General features: G+C 46.7%; 1 protein-coding gene across 3 annotated transcripts in view; it reads right to left on the bottom strand.

Annotated features, from left to right (window-relative positions):
• Positions 1-23278, bottom strand: part of MOB3B (MOB kinase activator 3B) — a 256735-nt gene that overhangs the window by 16810 nt on the left and 216647 nt on the right. The window lies entirely within an intron of this gene.

The following is a 23278-nucleotide window of genomic DNA, read 5'->3' as shown; positions in this document are numbered from 1 at the left end:
TGTTCTTCTCTGGGCCTCTGCACAGGAGAGGCTCTTGCCCACGGCCTGCTCCTACCATGCGCTGCCCTCTTTACTTGGCTAAACGCCATGCATTTTCCCAACTCCAGCAAGATGACCTTGACCTGTCCGGAAGGCTTTCCAGCACTCTTGCCCCACCCAAAGTGGATTAGTGGCTCTCTGCCCTGTGCCTACCTGCAGTCCTGCACACAGGGAGCTGGTCTGTACATCTGTGTGTGTGCACAGACTGTGGGCATGTGTGTTGGCTTCAAAGCCGTCAGGAAAGAGACCCTCACTGAATCCCCCACCTCTAGTCCACCTGCTGCAGAGGTGAACCAGCCGCTGTATCTCCTGCACCTGACCCTGGCCCCAGCCACACCCCCACCACCCTAAAATAGGAAACATCTGACTAAGAAGCTGGTGAACAAACATGCCAGGTGCTCACAGGCTCTATTAGACTCCACTAGAAAACCACACCAATGAGTTGGTTAAAGAAATAACTGAATATACAGAGCAGAGTCTAGGTAATTTTGCACCCTTGTAATATTAAATAAGGCAATCACAGAGAGATACATATGTTGAAAACTTAAGTGACCCTTGACTTATGCTCAGTCCTTTTTTTCGGCCTCGCTTGCAACATGCAGAAGTTCCCCAGCCAGGGATTGAACCCCTGAGCCACAGCAGTGACAATGCCAGATTCTCAACCTGCTAGGCCACCAGGAAACTCCTATGCTCAGTGCTTATATGATGCACCAGATGCCTGGGAGATGTGGTCACTATTCTCAAGGAGCTAAAGTCTATCTGGGAGAAAAAGATATAAAATACAATGACATAAATGTAAATATTTTGAGGTGAGGAAGAGGCATGGTAGAACCAAACCCATCTATCCCACTCTGCCCTCACTACTTCCCTGTGCCACCTCCCTGAGCCTTTGGGTCTTAGCTGAAGTGCCCCCTCCCTTTGCTTTTTGGGGCTGCACCTGCAGCATATGGAAGTTCCCAGGCTAGGGGTTGAATCGGAACTACAGTTGCCGGTCTACACCACAGCCATGGTAATGCTAGATCTGAGCCACGTCTGCAACCTACACCACAGCTCATGACAACACCAAATCCCAGATCCACCGAGTGAGGCCAGGGATTGAACCTGCATCCTCATGGATACCAGGGGGATTTGTTTCCGCTGCACCACCACAGGAACTCCAAAGTGGCCCCTTTTTAAGGATAACACCTTCTTGAACCTCTGAGAGATGGCATCACCTCCTCTCTGGCCCTTTCATAGCACCTTCCATCACAATGGGAGGGGTCTCTTTATCTGTTTCATTCCTGCCTCCTGAATTTATCCCTCGTCAGATCGTGTAAGGTCCATGGAGAAAGGGGCTGTGCCAACCTGGCAGGTGATGACTGACAAATGTGTGTCTAATGAAGCAATGAATGAGCCCCCCAGGGTCCTAATCTGTGAAATGGACCAGTGATGCCTTCTTGCGGTGCCTGGGGAGGTTGAAAGTATTAAAATATGCGTGGACTCAGCACACATTCATTCCCTTTGCTCATCTCTTCAGCAGCCACTTTGTGTTGGGAGGGAAGAGCCTGGAGGGGGCTTCTCTGATGACATTTCCACCGAGGTGGTCTCCACAACTTAGAGGAGGGGGAATCTGTTGGGTGAAGGTGGGTGCAGGGGGACTGGGGAACAGGGGCTAGGGCTGGAGGGAAGCCTGGCAGAGGGGGAGCCCGCCAGGGATCTGGGGTCGCTGGGGCAGGATGGGGAGGCAGGTAATGACAAAACTCTTCAAATAAGGACCCATGCACCTGATGGGAGGGGAGGGGTGGAAATAGATGACGGCAGCCTAAGGGAATCTGCTGTTCCTCTGCCGAGCTTCCAAAGGTTCTTTTTTTTAAGTAGTTGATTTACAATGTTCTGTCATTTTCTGCTGTACAGCAAAGTGACCTATTCATACATTTATACATTCTTTTTTTCCCATTATCCTCCATCATGTTCCATCACAAGTAAGCTTCCAAAGGTTCTTGTGTTTTGGGTTCATTTTTTGTGGCAGAGATGGGAAAAATAAGGTGGGAGTGCAAAATGTGTGTGTGTGTGTGTGTGTGTGTGTGTGAGACAAAGAGGGAGATAGAATGAATGTGAGATCAATTTTGGGAGTTTCCACTGTGGCTCAGTGGGTTAAAGACCCCATGTAGTTTCTGTGAGGATGCGGGTTCACTCCCAGACCTCACTCAGTGGGTTAAGGATCCAGTGTTGCTGCAAGCTGAGGTGTAGGTTGCAAGTGCAGCTTGCATCTGGTGTTGCCGTGGCTGTGGTATATACCTGCAGCTGCAGCTCCAATTCGATCCCTAGCCTAGGAACTTCCATATGCTCCAGGTATGGCCCTCCACCTCCCCAAAAGGGCTATAGACACTAGAAATATGGTTGACTTTTTTTTTTTTTTTTTTTTTGGCAGTGTCTGGGACATGTGAAATTTCCTGAGCCAGGGATTGAACTGCAGCAACCTGAGCCACTGCAATGACAGATTGGATCCTTAACCTACTCCACCACCACGGAACTCCTGAAAGAGTTTTTTAAACAAGAAAGCAGAAGAGGGAAGAGTTTGAGAGAGGATATGGGCCTTAAGCAAGCCACTGAGTTAGTCTGTGAAAAGCCGGGACCAGTGCTTACCTCACCACACCCTGCAGCCTCAAATGTAGGAGGAAAACTGTGTAGTGTGGGGGCGGGGGCTCTTAACATTCTAATGGGGAAAGAATGGTTGAAATAGATCTGAAACTTGAAGGCAATCTCAGTTGGATCCATTCTTTACAAGCCTACAGGCCTTCACAGCTGTATTCTAATGATTCACCACTGGGTGGCGCCAACAGGCTGACTAAAAAACAACTGGTTCAGCGAGGAAAGAACCCAAACCAAAAAGAACAGCCAATATTGGGTTCCATGGTTTTCCTCATCATCAGAGCCCCGCCACCCCCAGGCATCCAGCAGGGTCAAACACACTCCTTCCTACCCGGAAGAATGGTCTATACAACTCCTACCCAGATTGCTCTTTAGGGATGAATGTGCCATTGCAGGAGTTATCTGAACCCACCATGTCCTTAGTCCACTAAAGAACTCCAACAGGTGCTTCATAGGTTTTTGGAGAGTTGATTCGAAGTTTCTGAGAAATAACTCATAAAGGCTGTATTTGGCTTCATGTGAAGACTTTTCAAGGACCCAGATTTTTAAAAATCTGTTCTTTCTTTCCCTCTTTCCTTCCTTCTTTCTTTCCTTATGTCTGAGGGTGCAGCATATGGAAGTTCCTGGGCTATGGATCGAACCCACACCACAGGAGCGACCCAAGGTGGATCCTTAACCTGCTGTGCCACATAGGAACTCCCCCAAAATCCATTCTTAAAGTCAAGTCAGGTTTTGCTCACTCATAAGCAAGGTCTCCTTGCTTTAATGTAAGGCAGTAATTGATTGTGTAACTGAATCAGTTCCTGGTTCCCAACTGTCAGGAGAACAAATTCCACACTGCAGCCTGGCAAACAAAGCTGTTCCTAACTGGACCCACCTACCCTGCTCACCTCCTGTAGAACCCTGGCCCACTCACCACGCCCAACAGGCAGACTAGACTCCACCCTGGTCTCCACGAGTCATGGTCTATCAATGTTTCCAGCAGTTTCTCACGGGTTGTTTCTTCTATGTGGGAAAGGCTTTCTCTCCTTCCATGATCGGAAAATTTGACATCCTTCCAGATCTAGCCATCAGTTCCCAGAAAGGGTTAATTAGCTCCCTGCTCAGAGTTCCCCCATCTCTTTTTAGTTTTTGTCTTTTTAGAACTGCACCCGTGGCATACGGAGGTTCCCAGACTAGGGGTCTAATCGGAGCTGCAGTTGCCGGCCTACACCACAGCCACAGCAACGTGGGATCTGAGCCATGGCTGCAACCTACACCACAGCAATGCTGGATCCTAACCCACTGAGTGAGGCCAAGGATAGAACCTGGTTCCTCACGGATACTATTCAGATTCGTTACCGCTGAGCCACACACATCTGCATCACTGCTTTCTGATATTTGATTACTGATATTTGCCTTTTACACATTTTCTGGATTCTTAGATATTTTTAATACACATGTCATTTTCCCCAAGAAAATAAGTCATTAAAAACACAAAAAGAGAAGTAGACCAAGTCTCCCAATTGAAATCACATTCAGTTTCGGAGATGAAGTTAAAGTGACTTTTGCCTGAGGAATAGGACCGCTGGATGAAATCAACATATCTTTTGCATAAGATACTCGGCCACTTCTGATCTAAACACTCTTAAACTAAAATATAAATCTTTGTTAACCTTTGAAGGAATTTTTTTTCTTTTTTTTTTTTTTTTTTTTTTGTCTTTTTGCCTTTTCTAGGGCCACTCCCACAGCATATGGAGGTTCCCAGGCTAGGGGCCCAATGGGAGCTGTAGCCGCCAGCCTATACCAGAGCCACAGCAACGTGGGATCTGAGCCACGTCTGTGACCCACACCACAGCTCACAGCAATGCCGGATCTTTAACCTACTAAGCAAGGCCAGGGATCGAACCTGCAACCTCATGGTTCCTAGTTGGATTCGTTAACCACTGAGCCACAATGGGAACTCCGGAATTTTTTATTACACATGGCACAAGCTTGCACATATATATACATGCAAGTTTCCTCTTATCTTACTCTTACCTCTCAATGTGGCCATTTTTTTAGCTATACCTGTGGCATATGGAAGTTCCTGGGCCAGGGATCAAACCTGTGCCACAGCAGTGACCCGGGCCACTGCAGTGACAATGCCAGGTCCTTAACCTCCTGTGCCACAAGAGAACTCCCAGTGTGGCCATTTTTAGAACGAGTCACAGGGGTTGGGGGGGGGACAGGGAATAATGGTCCAGAGAAGTAAAATGATTTATTCCAGATCACACAAATAAATTCTGACCCAGCCAAGACTACAAGGAAACAAAATGACTTATCATATGACACCAAACCATCGCACCTTTTCGTAATACACGGAAGAAAGAAAGAAAAGTGCTACTAGGTGTCGGTTATCACATTAGCACAACAACAAGTTAACACCAGGAATGATAAAACGAGTTCCAAAAAACAGTGACAAAATCATAGAGTCATTGGAATTCCCTGGTGACTCAGGGTTTAAGGATCTGGCACTGTCATTGCTCTGGGTTGGATCACCGCTGTGGCGCAGGTTCAGTCTTGGCCTGGGAACTTGCACATGCCTTGGGTGTGGCCAAAACAAACAAACAAAAAAAATCATAGAATCATAGATTATTGTCAAAGCCGGGAGGACCTTTAGATATTATCTCGTCAAACACCTTCATTCCAGAAATGTGACCTGCTCAGTTGTGAAGGGGGAAGTGACTTCCTGAAGGTGGCACCACTAATAAACAGCAGTGCCAGGTCTCCTGACTTGTGGATTCCATACTCCAAAGGTGCGATTTGTATAAACAAGGATTTCTTGGAGTTGCCTCAGGGTGCTTCAGGTATAATCCCTCTTGCATTGGTGGCTCTCCTAAACCTAAACCTCCAACCTAAATGGCTCTCCACAGCTTAGCCAGATGCTAAGTCCCAACTCTAGCATCTGGCACTGATCTGGGCTCCTCAACCACTCAGCCGTCTCTCCCCAACTCTGCTCCTCTACTGTCAAACCCACAACGACACCCCTAGGCATGCTTTTCTTTGTTCCTCTCTCCTCCAAACACCCTTCTCCCAACACCAACATCCTTGCAGGCTCTTGATCAGTCCCCTCCACAGGGAAACCTTGTACCCCCCAAACCCTCTGGTTTCCCTTTGTGCCGGCAGCCCCTGCCGCATTCTTCTTCTTCTTCTTTTTTTTTTTTTTGGCTTTTTGTCTTTTAGGGCCACACTCGTGGCATATGGAGGTTCCCAGGCTAGGGGTCCAATCGGAGCTGTAGCCACTGACCTACGCCACCGCCACAGCAACTCGGGATCCGAGCCATGTCTGCAACCTACACCGCAGCTCAGGGCAACGCTGGATCCTTAAGCCACTGAGCAAGGCCAGGGTTCAAACCTGCATCATCATGGATACTAGTCGGGTTCGTTAACCACTGAGCCATGACAGGAACTCCTGCCACATTCTTCTCTGATAGTTTATTACTTCCTGGTTCCACCACGAGATCACACTCCAAGAGAGAGACCACAGCCTGCTTCCATTCTGACTCTGGTGCACAAGACCTAGCGCATACCAGGTGCTTGAAAAATATCTTACTTGGACTGAAATCCAACAAAGAAGAACAATCAGGTCTTAGAGATCCAGTAAAATGAGAAGGGGAGGGAAACACAAAGTGAGTGCCTAGTATGGGGGATGTACTTCCATTTATTTCGTGTATCTCTTTCTCAAAACTCTGTGAAGTAGGCATTGCTTTTTTCTAACTTACGGATGAGGAAACAGAGGCTCAAAGAATTGAAGTAACTTGCCCAAGTTCACACAGCTAGAAAGAGGAAGGATACGAGTTTGAGCCCAGATTTGGTTGACTCAAAACCAAAAACAAGGCGTTCCCATCATAGCTCAGTGGTTAACGAATCCGATTAGGAACCATGAGGTTGCGGGTTCGATCCCTGGTCTTGCTCAGTGGGTTAAGGATCCAGCGTGGCCGTGAGCTGTGGTGTGGGTTGCAGACACGGCTCAGATCCTGCGTTGCTGTGGTTCTGGCTTAGGCCAGCGGCTACAGCTCCGATTGGACCCCTAGCCTGGGAACCTCCATATGCCGAGGGAGCGGCCCTAGAAAAGGCAAAAAGACAAAAAAAAAAAAAGGCAATCTGTTAAGGCGATGGTTCCTGAAAAGAGAAAATAAAAAAGGAGCATCCACCAGAACGGGCATCAGAGGATGGTGCTTCTTTCTAAAATCCTTCTTTGGGACCAGTTGGCAAGCAGCACAGCCTCAGGTCCCCCCCAGTTCTCAGCCCCCAGGCTGAGCATGGCCACACCTTGCCTCTCATCAGCTTCCTCTTGATAAAAACAGATTTGGAAAAGTGGGTTTGAACTGCAGCATGAAGTATAGGGACAACATTTCTGGCTGGGCCGGGGGATGGGGGGGTGAGTAACTCCAAAGCCCTGGAATGGAGAAGACGTCATCCCCAACAGCAGGGTCAGGCCCCAAAGAGAGGTGGCCAGGTCAGAAGATGACTTTCTGCAGGGCCTTTTCTCTTACACATTCCTTTTCTTAAAGACTTTAAAAGCACCATTATTCATATCACCCAGTATCCATATCATCCATTTGTTCGTTTTTTGGGGGGCTATGCCCAGGACATACAAGTTTCCGGGCCAGGGATCAAACTTGAGCCACAGGAGTTCCCGTCATGGCTCAGAAGTTAATGAACCCTACTAGCATCCATGAGGACTTGGGTTCGATCCCTGGCCTTGCTCAGAGGGTTAAGGATCCAGCGTTGCCTCGAGCTGTGGTGTAGGCCGCAGATGTGGCTCTCAGATCCCTTGCGTTGCTGTGGCTGTGGCTGTGGTGTAGGCGGGCAGCTACAGTTCCTATTGGACCCCTAGCCTGGGAACTTCCATATGCTGCGGGTACAGGCCTAAAGAGACAAAAACAAACAAACAAACAAAGACAAACTCGAGCCACAACAGTGACAAGATGTCTCCTTAACCTGCTAGGCCACCAGGGAACACCTCTATTTGTTTCTGTTGCTATTGGCTATTTTTTCTGTCTCTAACAAGTGTGTGGATTGAAAATGCTGCCCATCTTGAAAATTCCATTTCTCTCCTGGGTCTTCCCCCACCTTCCTCCATTTCAAACAGCAGTGCTGCTGTGCTGTGTGCTAAGGTTTCACCAGAACCACCCCTAATCCACCTGCTCCCCAGGTCCTCAGCTCCTGCCAATACCCATTGTCCTTCAGCCGTGCTTCCACACTGGAGGTCAAGCAGCTGTTTGGCTCTTTCCTTATCTCAGGATCTAAACCACTGGTAGCAAAAGCAAGTCCCTTTGAAACCAGCAGTTTTCCTGGAGGAGCAAGGGGGATGAAAATCAAAGGAAATGTGAGCTGGCACCAGCAAGGCTGCTGTGATGGTCCGCTGAACTGCACCGGGCAACTTGGGGAGACATGGAAAGGGTTCAATAAAGATTCTTCTAGGAGTTCCTGTCGTGGCGCTGAGGAAATGAATCTAACTAGGAACCATGAGGTTGCCGGTTCAATACCTGGCCTCACTCAGTGGGTTAAGGATCCGGCATTGCTGTGACCTGTGGTGTAGGTCACAGACGTGGCTCAGATTCCGTGTTATTGTGGCTGTGCTGTAGGTCGGCAGCTGTAGCTCTGATTAGACCCCTAGCCTGGGAACCTTCACATATTGCAGGTGCGGCCCTAAAAAGCGGAAAAAAAAAAAAAAACAAAAGATTCTTCTAGCATTGTGTCCCTGTGAGAAGCATGGCCACCCTGGTGTCAAAGAACTACAGGAATGGGGAGCTCCTGCTGTTTTGCAGGGGGTTAAGAATCTGACTGCAGCAGCTTGGGTCAACTCAGAGGCTCGTTTTCAATCCCTGGCCTGGGGCAGGGGGGTAAAGGACACAGCACTAGCCGTAGGTTGCAGCTCCAGCTCCAATTCAATCCCTGGCCCGGGAAACTTCCCTAGGCTGCAGGTGCGGTCATGAAAATGAAAAAGAAATAAAAAAGAACTCCAGGAACGGGCAGGGGTGGTTTTAGAGGAGGAAGGGGTATTGTGTTAGGCATTTGATTTTAAGGCTCAACATCAGTTGTTGTGTTTGAATCATTTAGTTTGGAGGACTCAGAATTTCCCATGATATCCCGCTGCTTTGTGATGTCAGGATGGAAGGTCTACACTCTCTAACCTCAGCCAGTACCAACAACTTCAAGAGCTGCACAAAGCGCCTCATTTCCTTAGCCTGCCCAGAACACACCTGTCCATCCTTCCACGCCCTGCCTATGTGTCTCCAGATGGGAGACAGAGCACTCGGGGGAAGGTAACAGGGTTCCCGGCCGAGGACAGAGAGAAAGAGGGTCCCGCTGGGCCCGAGGGCTGGCAGCGAAGAACGCTGCTTGGTGACTGGCTCTCTTTTGACAGGGTCTGCCTCGTCTCCGAGGGTCAGCGTTTCACTTCAAGGCGGAGCCCATCTCAGGACCACAGCCACCCCAGGAGGCCAGCTCTCCCGGCTGCTGTTTCTCAGCTCGCTTTCCAGAATCCAAAGAGCTGCACCTCAATCCAGAGGAAATGACGATGACCTTTTCTCCAGCGCCTTGATAATCCTGGGGGGAAGGGCCCCCTCCCCTCCGGGCTTCCGTGGTTCGCAAGTAATTCCACGGGTGGGGCCCCTCAGCCAGGGTTCCGCCCGCAGGTAGGAAGAGTCCGCCTTTGCCTACAGCGGGGCCCCTCGGTACGTTCTCCAGGAGCAGGAACCCAGTTCAGTCGCCTCCCGTGAACTGGACCATTAAGAGCCCCCCTCCACCCCAGATCTGCAGAAGGTCAGAGCCCTATGACCCCTCCCGCCCCTGAGTCTCTGTCACCCCGCCTCCCGCCCTCTGCGTACGGAGCACTGCCTTCTGCTTTCAAGGCCTCGAAGCCCTGCAGATGCAGCTCCTCCCCGGGGGCCTGTGGGCGGGGCTTCTGGGCGGGAAGCCTCTGTTTCAAGGGCCAACTGGCCAGGGAGTTAAGAGCGGGTGCCCTGGGGAAGGATCAAGCACCTGGCCTGAACAGTTTTTAAAAACGATTTTTCTTAAGGTAGTTGTGTCTATTCAATAGGAATTGGGAGGAAGAATTCCAGTGGGAGACTGAAACCAGCCACCTTAAATGCTTTTTTTTTTTTTTTTGGTCGTTTTAGGGCCGCACCTGCCCCACGTGGAGATTTCCAGGCCAGGGGTCAAATCGGAGCTGTAGCTGCCAGCCTACAGCGCAGCAACGCTGAATGCAAGCCACGTCTGCGACCTACACCACAGTTCACGGCAACACCAGATCCTTAACCCACTGAGCGAGGCCAGGGATCGAACCCGCGTCCTCAGGCACACTAGTCAGGTTAGTCAACCACTGAGCCTTGAGGGGAACTCCCTTAAATGCTTTTTGGAGCAAGGCTTTCTACATATAAATAACTTGATGAATGAATGACTAGATGATGTGGTGACAGGTCACAAAAGACAGAGTGAGCAAGATGGTGAGTATTATCTGAACCTAAATTAATCAACAAAAGTGTATCATGCTCTAACAGAGCAGTATCTACACGTCCTGCCCTTCTTTCCATGTGCCAGGTGTTGTGCTCAATGCCTGATACCCCTTCATGCATTCAGTCCTTACAGCAGTCTTATGGGGTGAGTGGTATTATCCTCATTTTATAGATGACACAACTGAGGTTAAACACCTTGGTCAAAGTCACATAGTTCGTCAGGGCAGCCAAGGTTGAAACTTGCAAACCTGTCTTCCTAACCAGTCCACTGTAGCCCAAGGCATTGTGTGGACAGATCTTCACTCAAAGCAGCCTGTGCTTTCAGCTGAGTCTTTTAAGTGGGAGGCGGTACAAAGTCAGCCCTGCCCATGGGGGTGGGGTCCAGAGAGTCATCCATGGGAGGCCCGCAGCTGGGGCTGCTGACTCTCCTTGCCAGCATCCCCAAGTCTGACGTCTTGTAAGGCCAGCAGGGCAGCCAGACTACAAACATTTACCAAAAATGCTCCCAACTTTAAGTATACACGGGATCCAACCATCACACAGGAATTAAAAATGTTCTCTCTGCATTCTTTTAGGAATGTGGGTGGCAGATAAGCCAAAAGAAATAAAAATAGAAACGTGGCAGGCCAGACCTCCCTACACAGGAAAGAACAATATTTATTTGATTAATTCTGTTCCTAAACAGCAGCCCATATTGCTGCCACAGAGGGCGGTCCCCATGGGGAGTGTGTGTGTGTGTGTACACATATATGCATGCCCCAAAGTACATGTATACATACGTATGGATAGATAAACACACAGACCTGCCACCCACAGAGAATAGTTATTCATAAGCGTACAAGAATCAAACTGCTCTTCTTTTCTCAAATCCTGCAAACATTAAAAATAAGTCACGTTATGTAAACACATTCAGTCTCTTGATTTACACTGGTTCTTACAGAGGCAGAGCTGCACATTTTTGAAGCTCTCTCCTTGAACCACAGAACATGCGTTATGGATGCAAGCCGGGCATCCTGAAAACCACAGCATGCATCAAAATGGTTCATCATCACTGCATTTCTCAAGATCTCCTCGCCAGACCCCTGCGGGCCCGAGTTCTGCCCTCCACGCGCTTTAACACCCTGACTTAACTCTGCAGATGCACCGCCCTGTCCCCCCACTGCCCCATCCTTCTCACTAGTGCACTGTTGCTCTTGACCATGACAATGTGTGGATCCAGCCTGATTTCCACGCAGGGCGGTGCCACCCATTTAACCCAAGGAGGCACAATCTTGGTTCTCCCTGGCGCTCTGCTGTTCCTCCCCACTCCTCCCCCTCTCTGCCTGCCCACCTCCCCCACAGCCTGGCTTGGGGTCCACACAACTCTAAGGGGGCTGACTCCTGGCCTCCCACACCCTGCATTTGTCAGCACAACTGGGTTTCTGGTAGATGCTCCTTAAGCCCCCTGTGTTGGGGTGAGCCTAGGGTGACTTAATGCACGCACGCCCACGTGGAAGGGATGGGACAGATTTCAACATGGCCCTGTGCCCACCTGTCTGGCTGCCCAACTCTTTGAGGACTGTATGTAGGAGAGTAGGTAAGGAATTCTCCCCCATGTGCTTCTGTCACTTGGCCTTTTTAATGGGGGTGGCGGTGGGGGTGAGGACAGAAGAGCAAAGGCTGGGAAAGCATTCCCAGTCTAGGTTAGGCTGCAGGCTTTTGTTTATCCAGAGAGAAGCTTAATGGGTCCCGCTCTTGATGACATTCAAAAAAATACCCTGAAGAAGCAGGATTTGTCATTTTGGGTGTGCCCTAAACGTCAAGGGCATGGGTCCCTGGAGGAAGAATTTACCTCCCCCGGGGAAAACAAAGGATTCCATAGAAAAGGGTCAGCCCAGCTGAAGTCACCACAGGACACAGCTTGCCATCACTTAATAAAACCTCTATTGTGTGTTGGATGAAAACATATGGGGATTTCTCTTCCTCAGCTAGCCTGTAATTTAGGACGTTGTCATTTCTTAGCAATCTCATTCCTTTGGTAGAAACAAAGTATTATGTTGATGGGGTAAATAAACACGAAACAAACCGAATTTTTATTTTAATAAAATAAGACCTATTGCTAGGAGATCATCATCAGCTGAGATGTCCTCAAGCTCCCATAGAGAGAAACATATTCTCCGCAGAACTTTAGGGTCTCATCACCATTGTGTGCCCTACTTTGTAACTTTCTTTTTTCCGTCTTTCTTTTTAGGGCTGCTCCTGCAGCATTTGGAGGTTCCCAGGCTCGGGAGCAAATTGGAGTTGCAGCTGCTGGCCTACACCACAGCCACAGACAGCAATGCTGGATCTGAGTGGCATCTGAAACCAACACTGCAGCTTGCGGAAACACTGGATCCTTAACCCACTGAGAAAGGCCAGGGATTGAACCTGCATCCTCATGGATACTAGTGAGTTCTGAACCAGCTGAGCCACAACGGGAACTCCCCCACTTTGTAAGTTTCATCTCTATGGGGTGGTCACTGAGCTTCCCCTATGAAGAAACGGAACCTTGGAGAGGTTAGTGATTTGCCCAAGGTTACCTGGATAAAACCTGGCAGAGTAAGAATTTGACCCAGGATCTGTCATTTGCATGTTGTCAACAGACCTTGGAATCCTGTCCTTCCTTTACTTCAGGGACCTAGAAACTGCAGCCCTAGGCCCCAGTCCACACCTGTTTTGTATGGCCAATAAAATAAGAATGCTTTTCACACTTTTTTTTTTTTTTTTTTTTTTGGCCAGCCTGTGGCATGTGGAAGTTCTGGGGTCAGGGATCCAACCCGAGCCACAGCAGTGACAATGCCAGATCCTTAACCCACTGAGTCACCAGGGAACTCCTTCACACGTGTTAAAAAAAACTCAAAAGAAGAATATTTCCTGACGCATGAACATTACAGGATATTTAAATTTCAATCTCTGTCAATAAAAGTGAAACCAGGACCCAGTCACACTGTGTGTCGATGCATCCGCAGGACTGCTTCCCCAGATCAATGGTGGAGATGCATAGTTGTGACAGATCATTTATGGCCCACAAGCCAAAACACTCACTATCGGGATCTTTTCAGAAGAAGTTTGCTAACACTGTTCTGCATCCTATGGGTATCTCAAGCAGAGGGACTCTATGGTTTTAAAGCCCATGTGGTTATAAATGAGTCCCATGCTGCCTTTCCAAAATCAACCTGGCCAAAACTATTCCAATATCTGTTCTGTCTCGGGAGAGCAGTGATGCGACGTCAGTAAGAAAACACATGGGAAACAGTAACGAAGTAAACTGAACATGCCTGCCTCCCTGATAATTAAACTTCTATGGCTTTTAGAGTGAGGTGGGGGGGGGAGGCAAAGCTGTTTTTTTTTTTCTGTTTTTTCTTTCTATACTTTTTTTTTTTTTTTTTGCCATTTCTTGGGCCGCTCCCACGGCATACAGAGGTTCCCAGCCTAGGGGTCTAATCGGAGCTGTAGCCGCTGACCTACGCCAGATCCACAGCAACTTGGGATCTGAGCCTCGTCTGCAACCTACACCACAGCTCACGGCAACGCCGGATCCTTAACCCACTGAGCAAGGGCAGGGATCGAACCCGCAACCTCATGGTTCCTAGTCAGATTTGTTAACCACTGTGCCATGACAGGAACTCCTGTTTTTTCTTTTTAGGGCAGTACCTGTGGCATATGGAAGGTCACAGGCTAGGGGTTGAGTAGGAGCTATAGCTGCTGGCCTATGCCATGGCCACAACAACGCAGAATATGAGCAGTGTTTGGGACCTACACCACAGCTCATGGCCACGGTGGATCCTTAATCCATTGAGAAAGGTCTGGGATTGAACCCGCGTTCTCATGGATACTAGTCGGGTTTGCTACTGCTGAGCCTCAGTAAGACCTCCCTTTAGGTACTTTGTGCTCCCTTTTCTGGCCTTGGCTGCCCATCCTAAAGGCCTGGCTCATACATGAAAACCAAATAAAACAAAACACAAATGAAAAACTGTGCCTATCAAGCGGAAGAGTTCTGGAGATGGACGGTGGTGATGGTTGCACAATGTGGGTGCACTTAATGCCACTGAACTGTACCCTTAAAAATAACTAAGAAGGCAAATTTATGTCATGTGTATTTTACCATGATTTAAAATAAAACTAAGCAAGCAACAACAAAAAAGACCCTGTGGGCATCTGTTTGAGAAAAAAACAATTCCAAAAACTTCAAGGAAGGAGATTTTTATATGCAATTCCACTAAGAAAATGAAAAATGGGAATTCCCTTCATGGCTTAGCAGTTAAGGAACCTGACCAGGATCCATGAGGACTCGGTTTGATCCCTGACTTTGCTCAGTGGGTTAAGGATCCAGCGTTGCCGTGAGCTGTGGTGTAGGTTGCAGACAAGGCTCGGATCCTGCATTGCTGTGGCTGTGGTGTAGGCTGGCAGCTGTAGCTCTGATTCGACCCCTAGCCTGGGAACTTCCATATGCTACAGGTTCAGTCCTAAAAAGAAAAGAAAAAAAAAAAAAAAGAAAAAAGAAAAAAAGAAAGAAAGAAGGAAAAAAATAAAAATCCCCAAGAAAAGGGATATGAAAGATTTTAAGCTTTTTCAGGACACAAATGAGCACTACTGTATGTTTGGGCATGTGTGCATGTATGCACTTGTGTGTGTGTGTGTGTGTGTGTGTACACTTTCCAGAAAACATTCTTGTCAAAAGATGCTCAACTCTGCTAATTATTACAGAAATGCAAACAAAAACTACAATGAGGTACTACCTTACACCAGTCAGAATGTCCACGACGAAAAAGTCTACAATACCAAATGCTGGGGAAGCTGTGGAGAAAAGGGAACCCTCTTACACTGTTGGTGGGAATGTCAGTTGATGCAGCCACTAGGGAGAACAGTATGGAGGCTCCTCAAAAAACTAAAAATGGAATTACCATGTGATTCAGCAGTCCCATTCCTGGGCGTATATCTGGACAAAACTCTAATTTGAAAAGATATCTGCACCTCAGTGTTCATTAAAGCACTGTTTAAAATAGGAAAGACATGGAGGCAAACTAAATGTCCATCAGCAGATGAATGGATAAAGAAGATGTGTTATACATAGGTATATACAATGGAATACTACTCAGCCATAAAAAAGAATGAAATAATGCCACTTGCAGCAACACGGATAGAACTAGAGATTATCATACTAAGTGAAGTAAATCAGAAAGACAAATACCATATGATATCCATTATATGTGGAGTCTAAAATACAACACAAATGAACTTATTTATGAAATAGAAACAGAGTGACAGATATGGAGAACAGACTCGTAGTGGCGGGGGGGGGGTGGAGGGAGGGGGAGAGGTGGGAAAGGGAGGGACTGGAAGTTTGGGATTAGCAGATGCAAACTATTACATTTAGAATCGATAAACAACAAGGCCCTACTGTAGAGCACAGGGAACTACATTCAGTATCCTGTGATAAACCATAATGGAAAAGAAAATATAGAACTGAATCACTTTTCTGTACACCAGAAACTAACACATCATTGTAAATCAACTATACTTCGATAAAAAAAATTAAAAAGCCATTCGTTACATTCCCTCTGTTAATGCTATCAATATTAGAAATAAAAGTGTTTATAAGAGTTCTTCCATGTAGAATAATCTCAATCTATTAATGTAAAATACCAGGCACCCTTGCCCCAGTAAGAGAAATCAAAATGAAGAGTTACTATGTCTGGGAACCTCTTAGAATTCTAACATTTTTCACCAGTGACACCAAAAGAAAAAAAAAAACTCCACACCCAGTGAACACCTACTAAGAGTCCTCTCTAGCACATGCACAAAGGCTGTTGTAACTGCCAGGGAAAGAGTAAGCTCCCAAACAAAGAGCAAATCACAATAGAAACCTCATACTAAAAATGGAATTAGGATATGAACACAAGCGCCAACCTCAATAAAAAGGCTCCCTCTTCAATCATTAGGCTGTAAAACCAAATACAGCCTATGCTGGATGTGGGCAAGCATCTAATTTGACTCCTATCCATTTGCAAATATTTTTCAGAGATGAATAAGATAAAATCCCTTGCATGTGTGCCGTGGGTGCCATGGGACTTTCTGCCTGTTCCCTGAGCAGAGGTGGTGTATGGTGGGGTGTCTGAAGGCCCTACTGTTTGGGGCAAGCATATACAATAACAGCAGCTGCTTACAGCCCGGACCTGGCAGTGACGGGGTCAACAATCTAAATGCCAACTGGCGATGACACTGGTCGTGTCAAGTGAAGCCAGTGACAAAGGAACAGATGTGCTCTGTGTCCTTGGTGCCTGCAGCAATGCAGCACTGCAGACCAGCCGTGGTGATGGAGCTTGGAGCAGCATGGTGTGATGCTGACACCAACTCAATCAAATGCCCACTGTCTCGGAGGCTTCGGACAAACTCTATATGCCTCTTCCCTCCCACCCCCCACCCCCCACCCCCGCCACCAAATGTGCCCGTGGGGGGCGGGGCACACACACACAGGCACTGATGCTTCACTTCCGGTGCTTGGAGGTGCTGGCCTTTCCAGATAAGGGAAAACTCAAAAAATAACACCGTGCGTGCAGACATTGTGGATGTGCTGCAGGTTGTAATGGGCTAGACCCTCTCCTGCCCACCGCCAGCTCTATTTAAGGCAGGCGTGCAAAAGGATGGCCTGAGGCAAATCACTCCTAGAAAGAGTTTGTTAGGTCTGGAGGTTTAAAAATAAATAGTAAAATAAAATAAAACAAAACAAAACAAAACACAAGAAGTGGAGTTTCCTTGTGGCATCGTGGGTTAAGGATTCGGCACTGTCACTGCAGTAGCCTGGGTCGCTGCCATGGCATGGGTATGGTCCCTGGCATGGGAACTTCTGCGTGCTGCAAGTGTGGCTAAACAAAACAACAAAACAATTACTGTCCTAATCATTTGCCATGTTTTAAAATCCTAGTGTGTTCACCTAAAAGGCTGGGGCTCCAGGTTCTTTTGATTTGCAAACCCTGGCTCTGTGCTCTGCCCCGCAGAAACCACGGCTGGTGGTGGGTGCACGAGGGCTGCTCCCAAGCTTGCTTTTTCTCACCACCTGCTTGCTAACTCATAGTGGCTACTGCCTGGTCTCTGGAGGCTTTGGGTTTGGGTCTTCCCATTTACAGATGTTAAACTTCCTGAGGCAAGGGTCACATCTTTTCAGCACTCAGCACCACCTCTTCACACACTGTCACCTCATTTGAGTCATTCAGCAACACACATTACTCGGGCTCAGAGAGCTGATGATGGAACATGACCTTGGCCTCACGGCCAGGTGCTGTTAAGAGACAGACAGAACCCTGAGAAACATCGAGCTTCTATAGATGATCAGAACCCATCTGAGTGAATGAGTCCCTGAGCAAAAATCCATCCCAGATGGAGTTCCCTTATGGTGCAATGGCTTAAGGATCTGGCATTGTTACTGCAGTGGCCTGGGTTGCTGTTGTGCTATGGGTTCGATCTCTGGCCTAGGAACTTCCACATGCTGTGGGTATAGCCAAAAAAAAAAAAAAAAAAAAAAAAAAAAATCCACCTGAAATGGATTTCCTCAGCAGAGGCTGTATCTGGGACTGGAAGTCAGAGTACATGTGTTCAACCCCCTGGCTCCCCAGAGCCGTGTGACACTGGACAAGCTACTTTGCCTCCTTGTCGAAACTTCTTCCTCTCTCAAGTGGAATTAAAAACAGTATTTATCTCATAGGACTGTGTGCAGATTAAATGAGGTAATACATAAACATATCTCCTACAGCACCTGGGCCATATCTTTACTCAAAATATTTCCCTATTATTATATGCTCAGAAGCTGAACATACCAAATTTTAAAAGTATCTGGTTATTACAGGCCATTTACAGCATTCTTCTCTGCTGAAATATTTTCATTAGACACAGACATAAATCTCATAATTATACTGCTAGAAATAAATGAAGTGAAAGGAAAGGCAGTGGCGATCTATGTCATTCTGGATCTGCGATGTGCCAGAACTGGAAGGAAATCTAAGCCGTCCCTAATCCAGTGGATTTACATCTTATTTTAACAGCAGAAACCATTTCTTCTAATGCAGGCTTGCACCAAAGCCATTAACGAGAGAAATGTGGCAGCTTTGGTTGAAGGGGGCAGGGGTCCCCAAACTGGACACTGGCTTTACCCAGCATGTTCTCAGAACCTGTTTCTAAGGGTCCCCTGATCTTGGCTAAGCCCTCTCCTTTTACGAGTGGGAAAATTAAGGCCTTTCATCTCTCTACACGGAGAAGAAGGTTCCTGTCAAGGACTGAGACTGACCTGCCATGGTAATCCCAGCACCTAATCATGGGCTTAGAGCACAGGACTCTAGTGACACTAGGTCTTGTGTTGCGTGATGGGGGCTATAAGACAGGTAAGGTGCCCTGCTGAAGAGCTGAGGTCTGGTGGGATGGGTTTCTAGGGCATGGTCATGATTGCTGCCAGCAGGGGGCAACAAAAACACCACTATGGTTTAGATAGGCTACAGGGTATACGGTTGATTCTGGGGGTGGGGGGAAGGGTGGTGGGGGATAAATAAGCCTGGCTTAAGCAAAAGAAGGTGGCAGAGCTGATGCCATCTTAAAAAAAAAAAAATCAAGACAAAGGAGCCACTTTTTGGCTCAGGCATCTTACTGAACTCCAATTCTGCCTAGAAATTTGGAAACAGATAATGTTAGTTTCAAAGTGGATGCCTGAGGAGTTCCCGTCGTGGCACAGTGGTTAACGAATCCTACTAGGAACCATGAGGTTGCAGGTTCGGTCCCTGCCCTTGCTCAGTGGGTTAAGGATCCGGCGTTGCCGTGAGCTGTGGTGTAGGTTACAGACACCGCTCGGATCCCGCGTTGCTGTGGCTCTGGCGTAGGCCGGTGGCTACAGCTTGGATTGGACCCCTAGCATGGGAACCTCCATGTGCCATGGGAGCAGCCCAAGAAAGAGCAAAAAAAAAAGACCTCATTTGGGGAGTTCCCATCGTGGCTCAGTGGTTAACGAATCCTACTAGGAACCATGAGGTTGCATGTTCGATCCCTGGCCTTGTTCGGTGGGTTAAGGATCTGGCATTGCCATGAGCTGTGGTGTAGGTTGCAGACACGGCTCGGATCCCGTGTTACTGTGGCTCTGGCGTAGGCTGGCAGCTACAGCTCGATTGGACCCCTAGCCTGGGATCCTCCATATACTGCAGGAACGGCCCAAGAAATGGCAAAAAGACAAAAAAAAAAAAAAAAAGAAAGAAAGAAAGAAAGAAAAAAAAAAAAAAAACAACAAAGTGGATGCCTGGACACTTTGTATCAGAATTACCTGAGGGCTTATTTAAAACACACGTTCATGAGCCCCGTCAGAATTTCCAGTAGTGGACGAATTTGGCAAAGTCACAGGATACAAAATTAATACACAGAAATCGATGGCATTACTATACACTAACAATGAAAGAGCAGAAAAAGAAATTAGGGAAGCAATCCCGTTTACCATTGCATCCAAAAGAATAAAATACCTAGGAGTAAACCTACCTAAAGAGACAAAAGACCTGTATTCTGAAAACTATAAGCCACTGATGAAAGAAACCAAGGATGACACAAATAGATGGAAAGATATACCATGCTCGTGGATGGGAAGAGTTAATATTATCAAAATGACTATACTACCTAAAGCAATCTACAGATTCAATGCAATCCCTATCAAATTACCAAGGACATGTTTCACAGAACTCGAACAAAATATTTTAAAGTTTGTTTAGAAGCACAAAAGACCCAGAATAGCCAAAGACATCCTGAAGAAGAAAAATGGAGCTGGAGGAATCAGCCTCCTGGACTTTAGACTATACTACAAAACAACAATCATCAAAACCACATGGTACTGGCACAAAGACAGAAATACAGATCAGTGGAACAGGATAGAAAGCCCAGAATTAAACCCACACACCTACAGCCAACTCATCTATGACAAAGGAGGCAAGGATATACAATAGAGAAAGGACAGCTTGTTCAATAAGTGGTGCTGGGAAAACTGGACAGCCACAATGCAAAAGGATGAAATTAGAACACTCCCTAACACCATACACAAAAATCAACTCCAAATGGATTAAAGACCTAGATATAAGACCAGGCACTCTAAAACTCTTAGAGGAAAACATAGGCCAAACACTCTCTGACATAAACGACAGCAACATCTCAGATTCACCTCTTAGAGTACTGACAATAAAAAGAAATACAAACAAATGGGACCTAATCAAACTGAAAAGTTTCTGCACAGCAAAGGAAACCTTAAACAAAATGAAAAGACAACCCACAGAATGGGAGAAAATCTTTGCAGGTGAATCCACTGACAAGGGATTAATCTCCAAAATTTATAAATACCTTCTGCAGCTCCATACCAAAAAAACAAACAACCCCATCAAAAAATGGGCAGAAGATCTAAACAGACAATTCTCCAAAGAAGACATACAGATGGCTGAGAAACACATGAAAAGATGTTCAACACCACTCATTATTAGAGAGATGCAAATCAAAACCACTCTGAGGTACCACCTTACACCTGCCAGAATGGCCATCATCCAAAAGTCTACAAACAAGAAGTGCTGGAGAGGGTGTGGAGAAAAAGGAGACCTCTTACACTGTTGGTGGGATTGTAAATTGGTGCAACCACTGTGGAAAGCAGTATGGAGATTCCTCAGAAAACTAAACATAGAACCACCATTTGATCCAGCAATCCCACTCCTGGGCATCTATCCAGAGAAAACCATGACTCGCAAAGACACATGTACTTCAATGTTCATTGCAGCACTATCTACAATAGCCAAAACATGGAAATGACCTAAATGTCCACCGACAGAGGAGTGGATCAAGAAGATGTGGTACATATACACAATGGACTATTACTCAGCCATTAAAAAGAATGAAATACCGGCATTTTTAGCAACATGGATGGACCTAGAAACTATCATGCTAAGTGAAGTCAGCCATACAATTAGACACCAACATCAAATGCTTTCACTGACATGTGGAATCTGAAAAAAGGACAGACTGAACTTTGCAGAACAGATGCTGCCTCACAGACATTGAAAAACTTATGGTCTCCGGAGGAGACAGTTTGGGGGGTGGGGGGATGTGCTTGGGCTGTGGGATGGAAATCCTGTGAAATCAGATTGTTATGATCATTATACAACTACAGATGTGATAAATTCATTTGAGTAATTTAAAATAAATAAACAAAAAAAAAAAAAGAAAAAAAAAGAATTTCCAGTAGTGGAACCCATGTATTTACATCCTTCACAAGCTCCCTAAATGTTTCTGTGCAGAAAAAAACATTTTTTTTTTTTGGTCTTTTTGCCGCTCCTGTGGCATACGGAGGTTCCCAGGATAGGGGTCTAATTGGAGCTGTAGTTGCCGGCCTACGCCAGATCCGCAGCGACACGGGATCCGAGCAGTGTCTGTGACCCATACCACAGCTCATGGCAACGCTGGATCCTTAACCTACTGAGCAAGGGCAGGGATCGAAGCTGCAACCCCATGGTTCCTAGTCGGAATCGTTAACCACTGAGCCATGACGGGAACTCCAGAAAAAAACATTTGAAAAGCATCAGCTTCCATCTCATAGGGGCTCCCCGACAGTGGCACAGGGAGCCTTCTGGAGGCTTACTTGGGCCCTACCCTTGCAGGTTCTGATTTAATCAGTTTGGGGTGAGGCCTGAGAATTGAAATACCTTCTGAAATCCCCCCCAGGTATCGAAGGGCAGAGTGGTTTACAACGATTCATCCCTGACTGCCAGAGGGGAGGGAGAGCTGCCTATCTTGGTGACTTGAATTACTTCTGTTATTACAACCAACTGAAAATGAAGATATTCTAATTGGCCTTTAGAGATAAGCTGCTACTATTCTTTTCAGTTGTCTCTTTAACCATCCAGGCAGTAGGAATACAAAAGTTTTCAGCAAAGACCTGTCAAAAACAGTGCTCTTTGGAATACTGAAATTGCTTTTAAAATATGGGAGGGGGAGGGAGTGGGAGGGATCGGGAGCTTGGGCTTATCAGACACAACTTAGATTTACAAGGAGATCCTGCTGAATAGCATTGAGAACTTTGTCTAGATACTCATGTTGCAACAGAAGAAAGGGTGGGGGAAAAATGTAATTGTAATGTATACATGTAAGGATAACCTGACCCCCTTGCTGTACAGTGGGAAAATAAAAAAAATATGTTGGATGCATTTACCAAGCATACTTTAAAAATGAAGTTTATCGAGTTCCCGTCGTGGTGCAACGGAAACAAATCCAACTAGGAACCATGAGGTTGTGGGTTTGGTCCCTGGCCTCACTCAGTGGGTTAAGGATCCAGTGTTGCCGTGAGTTGTGGGGTAGGTCACAGACGTGGCTCGGATCTGGTGTTGCTGTGGCTGTGGTGTAGACTGGCAACAACAGCTCCAATTCGACCCCTAGCCTGGGAACCTCCATATGGCGCAGGTGCGGCCCTAAAAAGACAAAAGACGAAAAATTAAAAGAATTAAAAAATAAAGTTTATCGAGGTATATTTGGTTTTAAATAAAGTGCTTCTATTTAAATGCACAGTTTGATAAGTTTTGATAGCTATATGCTCCCAGGTAACCACCACAATTAAGATATAGAATATTTCTGGAGCTCCCTGGTGGTTTAGCGGATTAAGGATCTGGTGTTGTCACTGGTGTTGCTCTGTTTACAGCTGTGGTGTGGGTTTGATCCCTGCCCTGGGAATTTCCACAGCCTGTGGGCACTGCAAAGAAGAAAGAAAGAATGGAGAGAGGGTGGGAGAGAGGAAGGAAGGAAGGGAGGGAGGGAGGAAGAGATATGGAATATTTCTATCATCTCTGAGAAAAATCCTCTTTAATTCCTTTGCAGTTAATCTCTGACCTCCACCCTTATTCCGAGTAACCACTGATTTGCTTTCTTATACTGTGGGTGGATTTAGACCATTCCAGAATTTGATAGAAATGGGATCAAACAGTATATACTTTTTATAGTCAGTTTCTTTTGCTCAGCACGTTTTTAAGATTGATGCATAACATGAATTATTAGTGAATTATATTGGTCATTGTTTCTTTGTTTTCAAAGCAAGGGCACCGAGCTTCCGGAGAAAGAGC

This window comes from Sus scrofa, chromosome 10, assembly GCF_000003025.6.
Source record: "Sus scrofa isolate TJ Tabasco breed Duroc chromosome 10, Sscrofa11.1, whole genome shotgun sequence".
Lineage (NCBI taxonomy): Eukaryota > Metazoa > Chordata > Mammalia > Artiodactyla > Suidae > Sus > Sus scrofa.
This window is presented reverse-complemented; position numbering and strand designations above follow the sequence as displayed.